At 55.0% G+C, this 20,865-nt stretch overlaps 1 pseudogene; it reads left to right on the forward strand.

The window, feature by feature from the left end:
- Positions 1 to 20,181: 20,181 nt before the first annotated feature.
- LOC138374083 (U5 spliceosomal RNA) lies at positions 20,182 to 20,282 on the forward strand (annotated as a pseudogene).
- Positions 20,283 to 20,865: the final 583 nt, after the last annotated feature.

A 20,865-nucleotide genomic window follows, 5' to 3' on the forward strand; every position in this document is an offset into this window, starting at 1 on the left:
GTATTAGATATAAATTATCTAGAGATGATTTAAAGCACCATGGGAGGGCGTGCACTCTGGGAGGTCGAGGCGGGAGGATCGCTCGAGGTCAGGAGTTCAAGACCAGCCTGAGCAAGAGTGAGACCCCATCTCTACTAAAAATAGAAAGAAATTATCTGGACAGCTAAAAATATATAGGAAAAATTAGCCGGGCATGGTGGCGCATGCCTGTAGTCCCAGCTACTCGGGAGGCTGAGGCAGGAGGATTGCTTGAGCCCAGGAGTTTGAGGTTGCTGTGAGCTGGGCTGATGCCACGGCACTCACTCTAGCCCGGGCAACAGAGCGAGACTCTGTCTCAAAATAAATAAATAAAGTACATGGCAGGATGTGCATAGGTTACATGCAAATCCTACAACATTTTATATCAGGACTTGAACATTTTGGTATCTGCAGGGGGTCCTGAAACCACGGATACTAAGAGAGTACTCTATTTGTTTGGTCTTTGACCCTGGTTCCTGCCACACAGAGCCCCTAATCTTTTGGAACTTCCTGGGTGATAGGAATATCTTTTGTTCTAACAAGATGTCTCTTAGTGGGTTCCTGAATGGGGGACTGTCACCAGAAAGACCAAGCCATGATTAGAATCTTGGAACTTTCAGCTCCACCCCCGCATGCTCCAAGTAGGGGAGAGGCTGGAGATTGAGTTAAAAATCAATCATTGGCTGGGCGCGGTGGCTCATGCCTCTAATCCTAGCACTTTGGGAGGCCAAGGCAGGGAAATTGCTTGAGGCCAGGAGTTCAAGACCAGCCTCAGCAAGAGTGAGACCCCCGTCCCTACTAAAAATAGAAAAAATTAGCTGGGTATGGTGGTGCTTGCCTGTAGTCCCAGCTACTCAGGAGGCTGAGGCAGGAGGATCACTTGAGCCCAGGAGTTTAAGGTTGCTGTGAGCTATGATCGCACCATTGCACTCCAGCCTCGGTGACAGAGAGAGATGCTGTCTCAAAAAAAAAAAAATCAATCATGCCTACATGATGAAGCCTCCATAAAAATTCCTGGACTACAGGATTTGGAGAACTTCTAGGTTGGTGAACACATCAACATGCCAGGAGGGTGGCACCCCCAACTCCCTGGGGACAGAAGCTCCTGTGCTCAGGACCCGTCCAGGCCCCACCCTGTGTTTCTCGTCTTCATCTGTTGTTCATCTCTCTCGCCTGTGATATCCCTTACAGTAAAGCGGTAAACGTGCTTCCCTAAGTTCTGTGAGCCACTCTAGTGAAGGACTGACTCTCAGGAGGGGTCGTGGGAGCCTCTGAAGTGCAGCCCAGGGGGACAGCAGTGCGGGTGACCCGAGGACTCGTCACTTGGGATTGGCATCTGAAGTGGGGGCAGTCTTCGGGGATGAGCCCTTAGCCTGTGGGGTCTGTGCGCTCCAGGTAGACACTATGAGGATTGAATTGGATTCTAGGACACCCATCTGGTTCCTGCAGAGAACTGGAGAACTGTTTGCTGCGGCACAACTTACACATTTGGTGCCAGAAGTTCTGTGTGAGCGGGGGAGGAGAAATGGACCTTTTCCTGTGCACAGACGCTGCTTCAGATGAGACCCAGTAGCTGGCCATGCAAGGCCGCAGCACAGGCCAGGAGGCAGGAGAGGAAATTGCTCTGTGGGACCCAGCTGGGCCACTGTGGACCATCTGGGCTTGAGCCCACCCCGTCTCCTCTGCGCACCTGTTGCCAACCTTCGTGCCCTCTCCAGCGGTTGCTGACAAGACCTCCAGCCAGCCTTCCTCAAGTCCAGAACATCCCGGCTCACTCCCGCTCAAGCCTGGCAACCTCCCTGTCCCCCAGGCCTGTTTCCCAGCCCGTGTCTCGGGTCAGCAGACGAGCTTCAGGAAGAAGGCCAGGGCCTCTCGGGCCCCACTTCAGACACGGGCGGAGGGGCAGCGAGGGTGCAGGAACGATCATTGCTGCTCGGTATCCTGTCCAGCGAAACACAAGGCTTTAAAGGGAGTCACCAAGAGCTCCGCACGCCCTGTCCCAGGAACTTCGTTGTGTACACACACACACAGCACAGCCCCTGCCATCATCACCTTCTCGGAAGCCACAACACAATCAGGACAGCATTCTGGAAATCAGACACCCATCGGAAAGGAAAAATAGCTACAAGTGACTGAGAGCAATTTTCTCGACATGAGCACGTCCAAGGCAGAGATTTCAGGAGGGGGTGTGGGAAGGAGAAAGTGGGTCTTCTCTGGGCTGGGGCCTCACTGCCCGAGCCAACCCCAGTGAGGTTCCCAAAGTCTTCTGCAGGTACTTCATTTCTGGAAGGATCTCTCTCTGCCTCTGTCTTCCTTCTCTTCCAAGGAGGAGGGGAAAGAAGGAAAGATGGAAAGACAGTCAGAGAGACAGAACGACAGAGGCAGAGAGAGACGCCCGGTAAAAAGCCAGCGCGGAGGAGAGGCCGGGTCCTACGAAGAAGAAGAGCTGACGTTTGCCGGACGCTTGCCCGCCAAGCGGCACGCCCTGCCCTGAGCCCTGCCCTGAGCCCTGCACAGTGACCCTGCAGGGGCAGGTTCTGCTATTTTCCACCCCCATTTTAGGACAAAGGAACTGAGGTTCAGATGGGGACAAATTGTTTTTCCAGGTCCCCTACTGAAAGACAGATTCCTGCCGAGCGTCTGCAAGCTCTAGAAGGACACAGCATGCCCACTTCTGCTGGGATCGCTCCAGCAGGAGCCCCATTCCTTTACTTTAAGACTAACTAGTCAAAAATATCCTACTAAAATGCAAATATTAACTCCTTTTTCAGCCCTTAAGAGGTCCAGGCTGAGTATGGGATGCAGCAAGGGCACAAACGCAGAGACGGAGACGCCACATGACCCTGGGACCTCACGCGACCCAGGGAGGACAGCCTGAGGGCGGGGAACGCCAGGGAGGGCTGTGGCGGCACCGAAAGGGAAGGTGAGCTAACGCCTGCACCCCGGGATAGCACAGCGGGCCCCAGCGATGCCCCCGGTTTGCAGGGGTCTCCCCACCTCGTGTGGTCGCGGCTTCCTTTGCCAGCCTGCACGTGCGCAGGGAGGATGCCGAGAAGGGACCTCCAGAAACAGCCCATCCCCCGAGAGCCCGCCCTTTGTGTGCTCCCAACCGCAGGGACGGCGAGGACGGTGCCGGTCGCCTCCGGCTGCCTGTGCCAAGTGGAGTGTGTGTCGGGGTGAAGGAGGGTGCTCCTGAAGGCTTGGGGACAGGGAGGAAGGTCACTTTCTGAGAGTTAAACTACGAAGTTAGCCCAGAGCAAAGCTGAATGATAAGCGAGACAAATGGACCCTCCGTCAGCAAGACCACCGGTGACCCGGTTACAAGCGCCAAGACCATGTCTGGAGACGATGCGTGTCGCGGTGGCCAGGTCCGGAAGCACAGGAGAGGGCCCCGCAGCAGACAGACCGTGGCCGCCAGAGCAGTGTCCAGGGGAAATGGCGGCCCCTTTTCAGTGAATTAAAAAGAAGAAATGCTTGACCCGGGGGTGCTGCAGGGAGGCAAGGCCACCCTGGGGATGAGGCCTGCCTAGGACCGGCACTGCCCAACGCGGAGTCGCCGGAACCCCCGCTGACCCCTTGCCGTGTGTGCCCACTGGGACCCCTTCCGAAACCAGGCCACGTCACTGGCCAGCAGAGAGAGAGGTGCTGGTGACCCTCGGGGATGTGTCATTCGGCCTCAGTACCTGCGGGCTTTGGAGGGGCGAGCTGGCTTCCCTGAGTCCTGTGTGCTCTGAGGCGCTGGCCCGGCTGAGGGCTGACCAGGGACTGCTGTGCGTCCCCCGAGGGAACAGCCACCTTACGGACTCAGCCCCTGTCCTCCGTGTTTGTCTCCACTTCCCGCTAGAAAATTCTACCCAAAGTGGGTGCTTGGTGTTGAATGGGTGAGTGGACAGAGGGACAGACAGGTAAATGGAAGTGTCGCTGCAAGGTGGTGGCCCACGGCCTGGGAGCAGCCCCCAGAGGTGCCACAGCCGCCTGCCTGCCCCGGCCCAGCGCTGCCACCACCCTGGCCACCGTGGAAGGTGCCGAGGAGCCCTGTGCCCTGGCCTCTCACCTCCCACTGCAGAGTGCAGGCTCCCAGGTGGGGCGGGGCGGGGGTAGGGGAGCAAGACGTTCTCCCTCAGAAGTGAAGTGGTGGCCACGTGGGGCTGCCACGTGCGGTGCAACACGTGCGCCGTCTGCAGGGTCCGGTGTCTGTCTTGGATGCCAAGCGAACAGATGGTGCTGTGGCCGGGCAGAGTCCAGCCCCCGCCCCCCACAGCTGTGCACGCCCCGCCCCCCACACCTGTGCACGCCCCGCCCCGCCGGTGGCCCACCCAGCATCCGCCCCCACACCTGTGCACGCCCCCGCCCCGCTGGTGGCCCACCCAGCACCCGTCCCCCTGCCAGCAGGACGGGCTGGTCCAGAGAGGCTGTGTTGGCGCGGTTGTTCCCAGCCCTGGTGTCTCTTGGTACCAAGCGCCCTGCAAAGGCCGGAGCACTCCGGGGCCTTCGGACCAGGAGCCGATGGCCCCGTGGGCCTTTGGGACTCATCAAAGGCATGGTTTAGCATTTTGTCAGTTTCACTTTCAGAAATTCTCTACAATTAAGAAGATAAGTTATTAAAGATGGTCTTTCCTCTGTGGTGTGTGTCACACACGCTGCTTAGAAGTGCTGTAAAAAAGGAGAGAACCCCAGACTGAATGACCTTCGTAATTTCCCCGCAGAAGCGGCTCCACGCGGAGGACAGCTTTGCCCTCGCTGAGCAGCTGGAAAAAGGGTGTTACAGTAACAAGTCAAGTGCAGTTTGAGACCCAGCACTCACCCTAACTTTTCACTCCTGACTATTTTTGGTGGGAGGCGGGAGATGATCCATGAAATCTTTATTTGATATGAGGATTTTAGGTTTTAAGTGAACAAGGTAAATAAAATTTAACACTGGGGCGTAAGGGACTTTGACTGTCTTGTAAGTTACGTTCTCTGCCGTTGACTCACGAGGAAAATCCAGATCTGCGCTCACCTGGCTGGTAGTTACTCAGTGGTAAAGGACGCAAGTATTTTCTAGTTCTGGTCAGATGATGTTGTAATTTAACTGGGTTTTAGATAAAATGCTAATGAGGGGGGATGTTTACCAGTGTAGCATTGGATCAAAAGTTTATCACACACTCTTTTAATAAACCCCCTCCCCCAAAAAGGAATGGCTGCAAGACCAAGCCCCGTGTCCCGGCCTCTAGAGCTGAACCTGCTCCCCGCGCTGGGCATCTGCTCGGCTCCATCCTCACTGCCCCTCACCCCCGCTATGCCCGCCCAAGGCCGGCACCCAGGTACTCCGAGTTCAACGTTTTAACGAGTTCGCAGTTTGAACTCGGGTCCCGCAGCAGGGACGGGTCCAAAGAGCCTCACGCTCTAGGGGAGGAGTCCCGGTCCCCACTGGGGAGGGCCCCACCTCACCCCTTTGCAGCTGTAGTGAGCAGGAGGGGTGAGGCAGGGAACGAGCTCCTCAGGACAGTGCCCGACTGAGAGCCACAAGCCACAGGCCACCCTCTTCTGGTGCTGTTGGTGGCTGAGTGACAACAGGAGATGGGGACGTTTCAGAAGATTTTCTGCTGTTTGTTTTAGTAAACAGCGTAAAGAGGTCTCCGCCAGGCTCTGGGCATTGGCTGGTCGCCTGTCAGTCAGGATGGGCACACAGCCTGCTAGCTGTGGCCACCCATGGAGGCCTCGGTGTGTGCCTTGTGACACCACAGCCAGAGCAAAGCCTGGCAGCCCGGAACCAAATGGCAGAAGATCAAGCTGCTCAATCCGTGCTTACCTTCATGCCCTATCAGGGGGCCTTCCCAACTGATGTTCTAGACTCTTCTCACTACCCCTTCGTTGCTCCTGGGGCTGCCCTGGGGGTAGACGGAACTGGGCCTTTGGAGTTCAGGGACCATGGCTCAAGTCCAGAGCAAGCCTGCTGGGTACAGCTGTGTGCCTTTTTTTGTTGTTATTTTGTTTTTTCTTTTTCCATGGTTTTACTCCTAGCTGACAGCTGTGTGCCTTGTGGCCCCAAACACCTGGCAACTGGGGTTCAGGTGCCAGCTGTGCATCTGCAGGACGGAGTCCGCCGAGAGGAGCCAGATGGGCTAGCGGGGGCCACTCAAGGCCCTGCCACGACTCTTCCGTGTCAGCGCCAGCAAGTCTACGAGCCTTCGCTTCCCCACCTGTAAAATGTGAGTCATGGAGATGCTGGTTCTGCCACCTTGCAGGTGTGTACGTGGGCCAGTGACGCATACGACCTGACGGTGCCCGGTGGCCTGCGGAGGCTCTGACCACCGTGGGGAAGGGCCCCCTCCAAGGCTCTCCCCGTGGACACACCCGGCCTCCCCGCATGCCAGAGCCCCCAGCCCGGCTCCCGCCTGGGCCCTGGCCACGCTTTGGAACTCTTGCGCTGTTGTGCCTGTCCCTCCCTCATCCTTTGATTTCTCCTTCAAGGCCTCTTCTCAGATCGCTGTTAAATTTTCTTCATTGATTTCTTTTTTTTTTTTAATTATGGTAAAGATAACCAGTTGTCCTGTTTTCAAAAAAAAAAAATCAAAGTGGTCTTTGAGTTAGAAGACGAAAAGGAGAGGTTTCCTGTCCCCAAGCCCGTCGGCCACACCCTTCAGGTGGAGCCAGGGCTTCCCTGCCCTCCGTCCCAGCCCTGCACCCAGAAGCCTGCGCCTCGGTCTCTCCGAACAGCCCGGGACCCCGAGGGCCGCCCCACTCTCGCAATCTGCGCACCGCTCGCCGAGCAGTGGCCACTTGCCTTGACCGAAACGTTTATAGGGAAGAGGACGGGTTCACAGCACACAGCCCCCCGCAAACGGCTTCCACCCCCTGCCTCGGTCACTTGTGGGCAGCAAGGTCCGGTCTGCAACCCCTCAATGCTCCTGTCCAGCGTGGCCGGCAGAACGGCTCCCACTGAGAAGGGGCGAGAAGGGCCGTTCCGCCATCGGCGAGCTGGTGACCCGAACACGCATCGTCGACATTCACAAGTCATAAAACCACACACACAAGATCCACTCTCCACCCACCTGCTGGGTGGCTGAGGCCACCCCCCACCCCTCACCCCCAAGGGACCGGTTTAGGGGTGACAGGTGGGGGCTCCTGGCTGGCTGCACCTCCAAGGGGAGGAGCTGACTGGGGTGGGTTGACAGCTTTTTCTGAAGTGTCAATAAAAATCTCTGCCTAAATCACCAGACTAGACTGAATCACTTTATAAATTCTAATCCTCAGAAATACATCACCCCCCACCCAGAGCACCACCTTCCCAAGGCGGTTAGTTGCCAAATATAAAACCCCGGTTCCAGGCACCCCACACGCCTCTGCAAGTCTTCAGCAGGGGGCAGGTGTGGCGGAGGGAGTACAGTGCTTTCTGGGCCTTTCTAGGAGATAACCCAGTGGCCAGTGAGTCTGGCTTCTGGCCCGAGCCGAGCCCTGACTTGCAGCGCGACCTTGGGCAAATCACTTTCCCTCCCTTTCCCTGTTCCTCATTTCCCTAATGGGAATGTGCTGGATTCGCTGAGCTCTGCACTTCACTTGTAATGTCTGAGTCCTGGCAATCACGCAGTTAGAAACCTGAGGCCTGCGGAGAAAAAAGCACATACCCAAAGGTCACGAGCCTAGCAATGGCCAGAGCCGGGGCTGGGCCTAGGCCCTCTAACCGCCGCCCCTGCACACCAGCCCCGTGCCCCGCACACCTGGCTGCCCACCCAGGGGACTGAATTGGAGGATTCTTTGGCCTATGGGAGCCTGTGACCTTCTTTCCATGAGGGAATGGAGAGGAGACAAGGATCATGAAAAGCTCTTTCTGGATTCCTGACCATTCAGGAATGGTCAGGGGTCAGGGGTGGGCAAGGAAAAGGCAGGTGACCTCTCCTGCCATTCATGGAGTGAGAGCCCCCGGGGGCATTCAGAGTCCTGCCACAGACAAGGGCCCAGGGCAAAGGCCGGGGCAGCTTCATGGACATCTTTGTCTCCATGACCCCTCCAACCCTAAGGTGACTGTGGCCTCCTCCCCCTCAAAAACTCAAAGCCCCAGATGGCCCGCTCTGCCAGTCCAGCCCAGGGCACAGAAGTCGGGTGAAGGAGCCTTGCACCACACCAGCGCAGGGATTTGGGGGTTCAGATGAGGACTCAGCACCCCTGGCCCTTCCCTGGGGCTCCTCTTGGGGGCATGAGAACTACAGGAACTAGAGGCTGCCCCATCCCCTCAGATATGCCCAAGAGGAGGAGAGGCCAGGACCCCAGCCAAAGTCTTAGGAGTCATGCATGGTTCCAAGAGACAGAAACCTGAATCCAACCAACTCAAGAAAAGGGAGTTTATTGAGAGGATACTGGGGCCTCTCACCACTCGTGTGCCTCACAGACGGCGACAATAAAGGACTCAGCACCGCGAGATGCTGCCCACCCCTTCCTGCTGCAGCTGGCTTCCTCCTCGCGGGCCAAGCAGGGTTGCCACGGCCCCAGCCATCGCCAGAGGGCGACTGCCTCCCTTGCCTTATTTCCAGCCTGACAAGTCCCAGAAAGGGGCTTTGGTTGGGCAAACTGGGGTCAGCAGCCCATTCCTGGCCCAACCAACTTTGGCAAGGGGACAAGGCTATGTGACAAAAGCAAAGGCACTGGGGCGCACTGTGTCCAAATTGATCCCAGAGAAGGAGACTCACTGGGAACCAGGAGGCCCCTCCAACTGCGTCTACCCCACCTCTCTGCGCCTCCGTTTCCTCACCAGCCAACCGAGGCGCTGTCGGTGCCTACCTCATGGGTGGCGCTGGGTCCCCGACGAGGCGGCGCATGCGTGAAGAGTGTCCGGTGGCTGGGAGTCCTCGACAGACCTTAGCTTTCAGTGTTGTTGCTGCCGTCGTTGACGGAAGGCTTTGTTCCGGCCACGCGAAGGCTGCCTTTCGCGCTGGGAGGCTGCGGCTAGAGCAGGGCCTTAGCGGTGGCTGCCGCCGAGCCCGCGCCCCCGGGGCACGCACGGGCTCGGAGCGCGGCGCGCGGGGCGGCCCCCGCTTCAGAGTCCGTCAGACGGGAGAACAATGCAGACTTGCTGTCCTCGTCCACAGCTGTGAGGAACAAGCAAGGAAATGCGCGTGGCAGGAAACACTGCAATGTCTCATTAGCAGTTTATTGTTGTCATTAATTATCATCTCCAGAAAAGCGCCGGGATCACCAGCCTGCGTTCCTCGCGGCTCTCATGGCCATGGCAGTGCGGAAGCCAAGCACACTTAAGTGCTGATGCCGGCTACGAAATCACCTAGACTAGGTCTGCTGACGATTCTCCCACGGTGGCTGCAGGCGCTGATCAGTTTCACAGGGACCTTGGTTGGGGGGCAGGGAGGGAAGGGGCGGGGGGGGGGGTTCACTGTCCCTCCTCCACACCCCGGGACAAGGGCTACCTGGTTGTGACCCCCAGTCCTGAGAGGCATCAAGGTGGCCGAATAGACTATGCGGTCATTCGAGGTGGTTTTGGGGTTTTTTTTTTTTGTTTGTTTGAATAGAATAAAATAGCTTGTCTCAGAAGGAAGGAAAATGCCACTGTTGAACTGAACGTGAGCCTGCAAATGACTTCTCTTTCTCTGCTCTATTTCTGATGGCTATTTATAGATTAGAGCCCCATCACTGCAGGCAAGGGACATTTTCCTCCTCCCCACCCTCTGCTCCTGCCCTAGCTCCTTGAGGATGGTGGTCTGGGGGCACTCAGGATCCAGCTCTGGGCACTGGGAGTCCCGTGTGCGTCCCCACACCTCTCACCAGCCTCCTTCGGAGGACAGCTGCTCCCTTTCTCCCCTTTAGTGGCAGGGCAGGGTCCGCTGTCCAGGGGCAGGGCGGGGTCCACTGTCTGGGGACAGGGCGGGGTCTGCTGTCCAGGGCCAGGGCTGGGTCCACCCGTCCAGGGACAGGGCTGGGTCTGCCGCCCAGGGCCAGGGCTGGGTCCCCACGTCCAGGGGCAGGGCTGGGTCCACCCGTCCAGGGTAGGCTGAGGCCGGACACAGGGCAGGCTTCACGCACACCATGAATGTTGTACTTCAATGACTAGCTGAGAAACCACCTCTAGCTTACTGAGGCCAAAGAAGGTGGTTTACCAGAAGGATCCAGGCAGCTCACAGATGAAGAGAAAGGGCTGAATGAACATTCCCAGCTCAGAGGAAGGTAGAAGCCAGGGCAGCCTGGAGAACCAGGTGACAAGAACTGTACTTTTAAGGCACAAATCTTTTTTTTTTTTTTTCTTTTTTGCACCCTCCCCTCCCTCCTAGGGCACGAATCTTCTCCAGGTGTTTTTATGCCAGGTGGTTGGGATCCCATAGTACCACACTCGCCGTGCGATTTTGGACAAGTTTCTTAACCTCTCTGGGGGAGATTTATTCTGGGTACTAGGGATCAAAAAGCCTTCCTCCCCATTTCCCCATGCCCCATGGTGAGTATAGCCCAGATGCTGGCGGCCGTCATGCTGAAATTTAAATGAAATTTGCAGGGACCCCAGATCCCTTGTCAATAGAAATCCAACATCCTCCCTCAAGATTTCCCTGAGTCCTCCGGATGGGTGCGCTCAGAGGTGCCTCTCGCCCCTGTGGGCGTCTCCAGCTCATCTGGGTCTCATTTCTACGGCTGTTGTTGTCTCTGCTCAGCGCTGCCCCAAACGTGCAACTCAGCCTCCCCCCCCACCCCCCGATTTCCCTGAATAAACAGTCCTACAAGACATTTACGTTAGGCATGTGACTGGAAGCAAGCTATTTAACATCACTTCCTTGCAAAATGGAGGATTAAATAAATTTGTATGGTGCGTGTGTGCTCATTGGAGAGAAAACTTAAGACAGTGCCTACTATAGAGTAAGAGCTGCGTGGGGCTTACTCATTATTAAGAAAGTGGACTTTTGTCATCTTGCCCAACACTGCCCACCCCATGTCCTCTCTTCTCTACTCTGCCCCCACCTCCACCCAAAATGTCCTTGCATTCCTTCTTTTTCCTTTTTTTTGAGGCAAGGCTTTGCTCTGTTGCATGGGCTAGAGTGCTGTGGCACGATCCCAGCTCACTGCAACCTCAAACTCCTGGGCTCAAGATATCCTCCTGCCTCAGCCTCCCAAGTAGCTAGGACTACAAGTACTCACCACTATGCCCAGAAAATTTTTTTTAATTATCTTTTGTAGAGACAGGGTCTCACTGCATTGCCTAGGCTTGTCTTGAACTCCTGGCCTCAAGCAATCCTCCAGCCTCAGCCTCCCAAAGTGCTGGGATTACCGGCATGAGCCACCATGCCTGGCCTCTTCTTGCATTCCTTATGTTGAGCAATTGGATGATCTCTTTGCTTCATTGTCACCATCCAAACCAGGATATCACCTTCCACCTCCAGACTGATTTATGAAGAATTCCTAAAGTTGATGTTCTTCTTTGGAAGTGCCAGCCATTAAAATAATAATTTTTCCATACTCAATGCACGAAGATCAGATAAATGTGAAAGTGCTTTGAAAACTAGAAAGTGCAGCCTACGTGAAGGGTAATTACACCATTTCTCCTCCTCTCCTGTTGCAGACGAAGCTTCTTGGATGGCATCTGGGCTCTCTTTGCTTGTGTTGCAAACATCCCTCTCCCTACGCGCTGTTTGCCTTGTGAAGAGTACAGGATCTTATGGATTCTTCCGAAACAAGCCTTGCCAGGCTCCAAAGGAACCCAGTCTCATTATCTGGAGTTAGACAAATCCCTCCCGACCATCCTTTTCTACTTTTTAAGCATTCTGTCAGGAAATAATCCACATACAGAAGGACATGTCATTAATTTTACACCCAGCTAAAGACACAGACCATGACCAGCTCCCAGAAGCTCCCTTTCCAGTCACTGCCCCCACGGCTGACGTCTCCCAGCAGACACTGGTTGTGCCTGCTCCCCCGCTCCGTGTGAAGGGAGTCACAGCACGCGTGCCCTTTCGTGTCCGGCTTCTTTCCGCACTCTGTCTGCGGGATGCACACACTGTCGCACGTGGCTGCAGATTGTCACTCTCGCTGCTGCACAGCGTTCTACCCCGTGGAAATACACGATTTTTCCATCTACCGTTGACAAACCTTTGGGTAGTTTCCAGGCTGGGGCTCTCATGACCAGCGCTGCCTTGGACACGCTACCACGTTCCTCAGCGCACGCGTGCATGTGTTTGACGGGTGTCTTCTCAGGAGTGAAACTGCTGCTTCATGCGGTCCTCGCGTGTTCATTTCTAACAGACCAAATTGTGTTCTTCCCGCCTTTTCTTTCAAAGGTCTGTGTACTCTGAAATCACATTCTGCGGGCAGGCGACACTCTGTGGCTTGTTCCAGGTCACATGCCTGCCAGTGGCAGGGCTCGGATTTTGAGTCTACGCAGCCTGCCTCGCAGAGTCTGAGCTCCCAACCACTAGGCACACGGCCCCCTGTGCCTCGGAGAGCAGAGTCTAATGTACCATATAAAGTTGCGTGCAGGGCAAGCCTCAAGCAAAGGAACTCTGAGCTTACGGGGGACAGTATTCTACAGCAGGCGGTAGGCACGTCCGCTTTTGCTCGGGGAAGAAACACTGTCACTTGCTTCTGAGGCTGCTTGCTGTACACACACCGTAGAAAAGATCATCTGGAACAAAGGCAGTCAGTGCCTCTGCTCACGAGATGTGCAAAAATGCCAGAGACCTGTGGAGGACGGACTTCTCGCAGCTGCTCTGGCCTGGAGACGATGGGCTCCGGCCACTTCCAGCAGCTGCTGCCCCGTCACCAGCAGAGGAGCCAGAGGACCTGGAAGGCTGGCCCGGAAGGGAGACTGCTGTGCCACCTGCAGGCAGCCCAGGAGCAGCTGTGAGGCCAGCCGGTGCCAGCCACTGGCCTCTGGCAAGACAGCGGGCTCTGAGGATACAAGCCTGCTGCCAGTCTGGGGGTCACATCCAGCCTCCAGGGACACCCCCATTCTCTCCTCTGCTCCCTGCCTCCCCCTCAGGCGTTCTCGGCGTCTCCTATGCCTTCTCCTCACTTAAGTTTATTCTCTTTCCTTTGCTTCCTCTTTCCTTCCTGCTTTTCGTGTATTCCCTTACTGTTTTTCTTCCTCTCTTGATGATTTTATCTCTGGGGCTGTAGGCAAACTTTTAAAAAAAAAATCTAACAAATACACGCCACAAATGTGAGAAAAGAAGAAAGTGAGGCTCACCCACAATCCCCCACCCAGAGATAACCACGGTGGATATTTTGATCCACAGACCCCCAGCATTTTCTCTAACTTATCCGCATATATCAACATCCCACCACCGAATGGGGATCTTCGCAGCCAGACTCACGCTTGCAGAGAAGGGACGGCGACCTTCCTCCCCTTGAGAAAGGAACAAGAGGGAACCTGGGCCACCGCTGGCTGCTCAGGACCCTGACCTTCCAAGACACCAGGTGACACTGAGTCCCCTCTCCTAGCCCTGCCAGCGCACCAGTTGTAGGGCGGGTCAAGGAGAAAGCTTAGCTGTGAGGGTCCTCGCGGTGGTGACGGGCAGAGAGCACATCAGCCGCCCTCAGCCCTAGGCAGGCTTCTAGGAGGTGGCGAGGCTGCTGGGCGCACAGAGGCCAGGCTGCAGCGTGCATGCGTGTGGGAGCACGTGTCCATGCATGCGAGTGTGCCCACACGCCCACACAGACTTTGGCTCCAGTCCTGACAACCACTGGGAGACAGGGGGGTGGTCCTGCCACAGCCACACAAGCCATCTTTCTTTTGACTCAGATCTACACTGATTCCCACTCCTGGATGTGCCTTAGCCCTCGACCCCACCCCAGGTTGGGCTGGGAGGGCGGCCTGGCTGCACGCCCTGGGAAGGACCCATGGGGTTGGTGGGGGACATTTCAGTGGTTTATAAATTTTCACTGTTACAAACAATGCATTTCCAAGGTTTTTAAAGTGCCAGGCTTGTTACAAGAAATTCAGACAATAGCCAAGATCACAGAATTATGTTAGAAGTTCTCCTTCAACCCACCCTACTCAAATTCCACTCCCCGCAGAGGTGAACTGAAAATTGGTTAGCATCTTCTCAGAGTTATCCTTGTACAGGCAAAAATATGAGCCCATATAAAACTGTGGGCTTTTTTTTAACACACACAGAAACTTCCTCTTCTAGATCACTTACTCAATAAGCTCTCAAGGGCCTTTCCCCGCGTCAGTGCATATAGAGTCGCCTTATCAGTGCGGGGACCGCTCAGAGGGGACAGTCACGACAGCGTAAGATGACTGGCAGGGGGAGAACCTGTTCGCCCTTTCTGCAAACATTCGAGGACACCTGCCATGCGGGACAGGTCCTGGAGTCAGAGAGCCCACCCCACACCTCCAGCTGGGTGACCTTGAAGAGGTCATGTGCCTCCCTGGGTACCTACCTTGTCAAGCTGTCGTGGGGATTGAGTGGTAATCCGTGCGGAAGCCTCGACAGAGCACCTGGCACAGAGAGGGCCCTAAATTACAGAAGCCATGACTATCGTCTCCAAAGCGGACGGGCCACAAGAACAGCTGCGTGGCCTTTCGCAGTCCGCACGTGTCGAGCTTTGTCACCCTGCTGAAGAACGGGCAGCCTGTTTCCAGCTTCTCGCAGCTCACTCATTTGTGCAGCAAACAAGATCACTCCCTCTTGCTACGCTTTTCAAATCACGACATTTGAAGCACTTGTTTGGAAACAGGCCGTGCTGAGCCCCTCACTATTAAGTCACCTTGGGCAGCACTTGGTGTCTCTGAATCTTGCTTCCTGTCTCCAAACGGAAGGAAGCGTGGAGGCTCACCCCGCAGTCCAGCACTCGAGAGGCTGAGGCAGGAGGATCCCTTGAGCCCAGGAGTTTGAGGTTATAGTGAGCTACGATGACGCTACTGGGCAACAGAGCAAGGCTCTGTCTCAAAAAAAAAAAAAAAAGAAAGAAAGAAAATGAAAGCCCAAGATCTCTAGAATGTGTAACAAGGGAAGAAGAGAAAAGAAGAAAGGCAGGTCACACCTGGAGTGTGTTCTCTTGTCTTCTCACCCTCTTCCTTCGTTTCTTTCTTGTATTGCTTTTTTTTTTTTTTTCTTGAGACACAGTCTTGCTCTGTTGCCCTGGCTAGAGTGCTGTGGTGTCAGCCTAGCTCACAGCAACCTCAAACTCCTGGACTCAAGTGATCCTCCTGCCTCAGCCTCCCGAGTAGCTGGGACGACAGGCATGCGCCACCATGCCCAGGTAATTTTTTCTATATATTTTTAGTTGTCCATATAATTTCTTTCTATTTTTAATAGAGACAGGTCTCGCTCTTGCTCAGGCTGGTCTCGAACTCCTGACCTTGAGCAATCCACCCGCCTCGGCCTCCCAGAGTACTGAGATTACAAGCGTGAGCCACCACTCCCGGCCTCTTATTCAACACATATTCTCTTCCCTGATTTTTTAAGGGGAGCAAAGAGAGTGACACTGACAACAGCTCCTCGTTTTGCACACACGTCACAGTTGACAAAGCACTGTCACATGATCACATCAGCTCTCTCATTTGACCGCTGGCGGAAAGTGTGCTCCCATTTTACAGATGCAAAAACTAAGGCCCCGGGAGTTGGAGGCGCTGTGAGCTAGGCTGACACCACGGCACTCCAGCCCGGGGAACAGAGCGAGACTCTGTCTCAAAAAAAAAACAAACAACTAAGGCTCCAAAGGAGCCATGCAGCCTCTGCAAAGTCACGCGGTACATTTGCAATCTGGGGTGCCACCCCCACATTCGCCATCCCTCTTTCCCTCCCACCGTCCCTCACCCCGGACTTTGCTCTGGACGAGCCATCGGCGGTGCCCGGAGTGTCCGGAACGGAGGGCTCTAAGCGCGCCCCCCTTACGGGCCACTGATTCTCTTTTTCAAGCAGTGTTTTACCCAGTGTCTCTTGTGTGCGGAGCGTCCGGCCTTGCGGGGGCGCTGGCGCCCGCCCGACCCACAAGGACGCGGTCCCGGCTCCCCGCCTCCCGAGACGCGGCCGCCCGCGAGGAGGCGCCCGCGACCGTCTCCCCGCCGCGACACCCTCGGGGCGGAGCGAAGTCGCCGCGGGCCCGGCCGCCTGGGGACGCGCCGCGTGTGCTCCCGCGACCCGCCCGGGGGGGACGCCGCTCCCCTGGGCCCGCCCCGTGCGCCGCTCGCCCTAGCCGCGGGGCGGCGCCTCCCGCCAGGCCCCCGAGACCGCCCCCTGCTGCATGCGCTGCCCCGCGCTTCGCAGCACTGGCCTGTCCCTCGCGGCCCTTCCCTGCTGCTGGGCGCGGGTCCTCCCAGGGCGGACCCTGCCGGGGTCTCATCCCCGAAGAACCGGGCGCGAGGTTGTCTTCGCGGCGCCTACGGGTGAATCTCAGATGAGTCGGAGAAGACGCACCGGGAGGGCGCGGGGTGCCGAGGGAGGCCTCCCGGAGCGCCGGGTCGGAGGCTGCCCATGAAATGCACCGTGACCCACTGCTATTCGAATTTCAGATAGACAGCAAATAACTTGTAGTGTATGTCCCAAATATTACATGGTACAGACTTATACTGAAATTTGTTTCATTGTTTATTGGAAATTTGAATTTAACTGATAGTCTCTATTTTTAGTTGCTAAATCTGACAACCCCAGCTGGGTGAGGTAATGGTCACGAAGAGCCCGTGTGGCCAGGTGCGAGATGACAGGGGGAGGCTGACCAGGCGGGTCCTCGGACAGCCTGGGGCAGGGCACACCCGCGGGGGCGAAATCCAGCTTGGGGCCACAGAACCGTCACCAGACTTCACGTTTTCACCTGGAACTTACATCCACATCGCCTGGCGGGTGGTGACGACAAGGAGAACATTACCTGTTCCCCAAGACTCTGCTCGAATGTCCCCTTCCCCGGTGTTCGCCAGCCCCTCTAACCGCAAGACCTCTGTCCGGTATCTTCAAGCCTGCTGGAGCAGGGCGCGCCGGCTGTGGAACAGCTTCTCCACGGTCACCGCCCGGCCACGCCCTGAAGGGCAGAAGTTGGGTCTCCGTCCCGGAACAGGCAGAGGGGATCAGGCCCTGGCGTGAAGTGGAGGCATTTAGAGAACTGGGACGTGGTAGCCGCCTGTGCCACTGTCCAGCTATCTGACTGTGGGCAAATCCTACAGCCTCTCCCGGCTTCAGAATCTCCATCAGTAAAATGGGAATAACAACCAGGCCTACTTTTTTTTCTTTTTTGACAGAGTCTCTGTTGCCTGGGCTAGAATGCCGTGGTGTCAGCCTAGCTCACAGCAACCTCAAACTCCTGGGCTCAAGCAATCCTCCTGCCTCAGCCTCCCAAGTAGCTGGGACTACAGGCATGCACCACCATGCCCGGCTAATTTTTTCTATATATTTTTAGTTGTCCGGCTAATTTCTTTCTATTTTTAGTAGAGACGGGGATCTCACTCTTGCTCAGGCTGGTCTCAAACTCCTGACCTCGAGCGATCCACCCGCCTCGGCCTCCCAGAGTGCTAGGATTACAGGTGTGAGCCACTGTGCCCGGCCTAGGCCTACTTTATAAGGTAGTTATAGATGTACGTGCCTAGAACGTCACCTGCCGCACAGTAAGTGCTCCGTAAATGTTAGCTCCCACCTTGATGCTATTGCTTCAGCAGTGCCTACTGTGACAGGTATCCCACTGATTGTTCTCCTGAGATGATACTGCATTCCAGCTCTTTCCCACATCTGATGGCACCTGTAACAACCATAAGACATTTTGGGAAGATTTCTTTCACATCCTCAGCAAAGATGCAGGCTGTGAAGGCAATGTGACATCACATCCCCTCAGTGAAACAATCTCTTGGTCACATTTCCTGGTGACCGAGGCTGTGCATCTATGTTCCTAGCAATGTTAGAACTCATTTATAATGATTTATGGAAATTGCATGGACAAGAGTTTGATGGCTATTAGGGCTCCTAATTTGGCTGAAAAACATTTGAAGCATGAAGCCACGTGAGGCAATCAGCGCCAGTACCATTATGAAGCATCCTTGTATTTGGAACCGATTTGGAGTGTCATTTTTGATATCCTGGATTATCCATCTTCAGATTCCAAGTCCTTGGTACCTGTGTTCTCCTGCTCCAGCACCAGGAGGACAGCCAGCAGCAGCAGGTCTGCCCCAGGCTGGGCAGCCAGCTAACCACCAGCCGCCACGAACTGAACTCCTAGGAGATGCCAGGCATAACAAGCCCTCAGCTTTTTCACCAGCATGGTTTCACCTCCTGTGGACAGCCAGACACTGACACTAAAGAAATGCCATCTTGGCCGGGTGTGGTGGCTCACGCCTGTAATCCTAGCACTCTGGGAGGCCAAGGTGGGCAGATCGTTTGAGCTCAGGAGTTCAAGACCAGCCTGAGCAAGAGCGAGACCCCATCTCTACTAAAAATAGAAAGAAATTATATGGACAGCTAAAAATATATATAGAAAAAAAAAATTAGCCGGGCATGGTGGCGCATGCCTGTAGTCCCAGCTACTCAGGAGGCTGAGACAGGAGGATCCCTTGAGCTCAGGAGTTTGAGGTTGCTGTGAGCTAGGCTGACGCCATGGCACTCACTCTAGCCTGGGCAACAGAGTGAGACTCTGTCTCAAAAAAAAAAAAAAAAAAAAAAAAAAGAAATGCCATCTTAAAGTCCTGCCTCAGTGTCCCCTCTTCTCCCTTCTCTTGCAGAGGGAACAGGAGAGCTAAGCCCTCCATCCGTTCAGCGCACACCAATACCACCCGCTGCATGGCAGGACACACCAGGACCATGTACTGTGTTGGCTGTTTCTGGCTGGTATTCATGCAAAATCTGTTGTTCAATATTGACTATCACCCCTGAGTAAACAACTATGAAATTATAATAAGTAAGAATCTCTCCATCTGTGCCTTTGCCATACCAAAATAGCTGGATTAAAGAGTAAAATAATAATTAACAGGCCAGATGTTGAATTTTCAACAATGACAAAAAGAACATATTCATCTGTGTTTTTCTCACTTTCCACCTACATGTTTTAGAGTGACATACATGTGCATTCTGGCTCTTTTCCAAATTGCTTCAGTTGGCCCACACCAGCACCTAGAAGATAGTTTTACACGTGTACATTCTTTACAAGCACAAGAATGTAGAAAGATTCTGCCCAATAAGGCCTGAAATAAGGCCATGAAAGTACTAGGTTGACCCACAGCCTGAGCCTCTCCAGGGTCCCCTGGAAGGATGTCTCTCTAAAATGGAATTCCATGTGCTTCTTTGACCTTTGTTTTAATGAGAAAGAACAATCCTGGGAGCAATTACTGGACCAAGGAGCCCTGGGCTGCCTGGGCCTGGCAGGTCCAGTTCATTTAGCTCCTCTTTGTTTGAAAACTTGGGCTGACTTTAATGACAGGAAATAAAGTGGCGTCCAGGAGCGTCTCGAGGCACTAGCGGAGCCTCACACCCTTTCTTTAAATAGACATTGACACATGCAGGAGCATCTGTGCCATCTACGTGCCCACTTACTGAGTTTTGGCTACTTTAGCTGTTCCTGGTAATTAGACTCTGCAAAACTCCAGCTATTTCACTTGTCTCCATTTGGGGGAAAAATTCATTGTTTTAATATCCACCGGTAAACTTAGAGTTTTATTAGCACAAAGAAAACCCATGAAACAGAAACTGGAGATAAGGAGGTCCTAGTGTTAGTACAGGTGACTTTTAGAACCTCCCTCTCCCTCTCCTTTTGCCTCTGCCCTGGCTGGAGTTAGTGGGGTGGGGACGGGGGTGGCAGAGGGCAGCCTGCCACTGATGGTTTCAGACCATCTGCCCTCTGCCCCTACCAAGGCCAGGGCAGGACTGGGGTCGGCGCTGAACCAGAAGGCCATTTACGGGAGGAGCCTGGGGAGGAGGATGACTCCAGCCTCCCTTGCCGGTGATGGCTCAGACCTGGAGGGCCCTAAGGGGCAGGGTGTCCACCTGAGCAGCAGGGGCTTTCTGCTTTGGTTAACTAAGCACCCTCAGTGCTGGCCGGTGGCACGGCCCCAGCCTGAGGACAGTGGGTACCGCGAGACTCAGAGCCCTCTGCACTCCCTCCCCGGGCACTTCCATTCACACCCGAAGCAGACACTTCCTTGGAGCCTAAGACCCAAAATTCCATCTTGACATCTCCAGGTGGATGAGTCAAACTCAACACATCCAAACCAAACCCTGGTGTGTCCCCCACCTGCCCCTACCGACTCCCCTCCCAGCACTCAAGAAAGGACCCTCCGTACTCTGGTTTCTCTTCAAAACGAATACTAAAGGTTTCCGTGGAGAGGGACAGTTATGAGTTGGCAACCAAATTTTTTGAGGTCTTGCTTAGGCAAGGCTAAGTATATTAGAATAAAGGGAAGGAAGGAAGGAAGGAGAGAGAGAAAGAAAGGACCCTCCAACCCTCCAGTGCAGAAACCAGAAACCTAGAAGTCACCTGTGTCTGCTCTGAGACACCTCCCTCACCCTCAGCCCCTACAGCAGACACTGCTGGTGCCCGGCCCATGCCCTCGCAGGACCGGCCGTGCCAGTGGCGTTGGCACACTTCCAACTACCAGGATCTGCATGAGGAAGCCAGGGAGGCCATTTTTCCTAGGCAAGGCAGGCTGGAAGTGCCAGGAAGTTAGAAGTCTGCAGGAGCAGCCTTGACCAGCAACTGCCGACTCCCTGATCCCTCTGAGATGTATGTTTCGTATCTTCAGCCAAGTTTCCCTGCAGGATTAAGTTCCAGTTGCCCAAAGGCAGGACCAGCTTCACCAGCGTGCGACATGTGCTTAGAAGAGCTCTGTGCTCGGCCGAATGCTCTGCTGTCATTATGAAATCCCTAATATTTACGAGCAAGGGGGCTCCCATCTTCGTGTTGCACCGGGCCCTGCATATTATATAGCTGGTTCTGCCCAAGCTGGCTTGAGGAAGTCCTGCC

This window comes from Eulemur rufifrons, chromosome 23 (assembly GCF_041146395.1).
Source record: "Eulemur rufifrons isolate Redbay chromosome 23, OSU_ERuf_1, whole genome shotgun sequence".
In the NCBI taxonomy this organism is placed as follows: Eukaryota; Metazoa; Chordata; class Mammalia; order Primates; family Lemuridae; genus Eulemur; species Eulemur rufifrons.